We start from the raw sequence: 2,536 nt of genomic DNA, 5'->3' as shown, positions 1-2,536 counted from the left end.
CACCTGCCGACTACAGTCTTTCCGACCTCCGTCGCCCATCGACTACGGTCCTCCTTGTAAAACCCCTCGTCTTCAGTTCGTCCCGTACTATATATACATGTGATGTCTTGCGGAACATCTTAACTTAAAACCAAACAAATCCCAACATAGCTCTTATCGAGCCAAGCCATAAGTAGCTCGTCAAGTACTCTGTTCATTTGCAACCCTACATACCCCTAACATTTTCTCTATGGTTTTTTTCACTTTTAAAAAATTTTGCTTTAAAAGTTACTACAAAAATATTACAATAATTATCTTAACTAAAACCTTAGTCTATTTGAATAAAGTCTTCCATATTGGCTGAAATATTTTAGCATTCACGTCATAAAAAATTTTCATAAGAGAATTTTGTTGTAATTATTACAATAATTTTGTTAATTAATTATGTGATAGTCCACAATTTATTTTAAATAAAATTTTAATTAAAACTACTTGATTTGACAAATTAACCCATTGATAGGAAAAATGCCTTATCCAACCTAAATCAAGCACCAAGAAGTGTAACTAGAAACTTCTAGAATATTTGGAACGTGAAATGCCCATAGTCGCTCATCTACCACCACCTACCTTATAATTTTTAGGGTAAATTGACAAAATAGCCCAATAAATTACTATAAAAAATAATTGGAAAAAAAATAGAATTTTTTTGGGTGCCATCTTCAGGCATTTACACAATAAACCACAGCACCAAACTATGGTGCTCTTTGGTAGGATGAAAATATATATATATATATATATATATATATATATATATATATATAATGCAATGCAAAATAAATATTTAGAATTGTTTGAATCACTATAAAATAAATGAAGGATATTATTCTTTTTTAGCTTAAAGTAAAATGAATGTAGTATAAAAGCTCAAATATGATGGTGATCGATAGCGGACGGAGTCGCTGGTGGCTGATGACTATGGCTTGTGGTAGACATGATGTCAACAAATGGCAACATCCTTTGATAACTGTAGCTGACAATAGTGGTAGATGACAGTGACCAACGAAAATGACAGAATTTTACAATATATTTAAAAATTATATAAATCTCACAAATTCTACATGCATCAAAATGCATTCCAACAATAACAACAACAAACTTTTATTTCACTGTGGGGTTGACTAAATGAATGACGTTTCTCTAACTGTATCATATTTAGAGTCAAATTCTCATATTACATTTAAATTACAATAAAATTTTACTCTGCATTTTCTTTATTTCAAATCAAATCCTAATAATTTCAAAACTTCTATTTTTTAAAATATTTTACGCTTATTTTAATTCAATCTATATAAACAGCCCGTGGATCATGCTACAGCTGCTACAAATAACCCACTCATCACCAATCCTCTTCTCTGACAATGTTGTTGGATCATATTAATTAACTTATTGAAAAAAACAAAAACAAAAAGGGGATATATTGCTTTCTTTTATGTTGGCCTGCTTATCTTGTATTGAATAGCCCATTTATTAATATATTAAATTGCTGCTGTATTAAATTTCAAGAAATAAAATATTGAACCTTACTGATATGAATCTCAACCTGCATGTGAGACTAATGAAAGCAGCATTAAGCCCTGCGGACATTGATCTCATCTTGCATGTGGATGAGCTGCCAACTCTGATAAGCAAAAAGATTTTTTTTTTTTTTTGGGACCGTTTAAGCAAAAAGATTTCAGAATTGGTGGGAGGGTCTAACTAATTCTGGCTGTTTATTTATTGTTTTATTTTAGTGTTTACATATAATCGGCACGTATATTTATATTTTTAATAAAATTATAAAATCTAAAATATATAGGAGCCTAAATACCAATCAACAATCATGATAATAGAAACAAAAGTGATTTTATCACATGGCTATGAAAAAGTGCATTGATGGGCAATTTTGTGGTTTTTCTGAAGCCAGCAGTGCAAAAGATTTTTTTATTTAATATAATAAGGGTGTCAAAATCTGGCCCGACTCGCAACTTGCTATGAACCGAAAAATTTCGGATTCGGATTAGCTTGTTTAGCATACAGGTCGAATTCGTGTTCGAGATTTCGACCCGTTTAAAAAATGGGTCGAGTTCAGGTTGACACGACAAACCGAAATAAAATCGGTTTTGACTCGCGTCAAACCCTCCCCTCCATGTTCCGCACTTTCGCTTCGCAGGAAGTTAGACTCGCTTGAATGCTTGGGTCCTCCCGCACGTTGGCGCAGGCGCTAGCCTTGCCGGCTCGCCCGGATTTCCAGTCACCCCAACACGGGCATGGCGCACCGCGCACATCGCAAGACCGCGGTCAAGCCCTCCCTCTCGCAGTCATGGCCCTCACTGAGTCACTGTCCCTCAAACCGGACACACCCGGACCACATTCAAGGTTGTCAAGCCCTCTGCCCTAATGAGTCGCGACCCTCGCCCGCAATCACACGTGGTCTCACCCCAACCTCGTGGTAGACCCCTGGTCTCGCCCACACCAAGCCTGACAGCCTTCAGATTGGCATTTTGTAAACGGGTCGCAG

This window comes from Dendrobium catenatum, unplaced genomic scaffold (assembly GCF_001605985.2).
Source record: "Dendrobium catenatum unplaced genomic scaffold, ASM160598v2 fragScaff_scaffold_1263, whole genome shotgun sequence".
Taxonomy (NCBI): Eukaryota; Viridiplantae; Streptophyta; class Magnoliopsida; order Asparagales; family Orchidaceae; genus Dendrobium; species Dendrobium catenatum.
Note: the sequence above shows the minus strand (reverse complement) of the source record.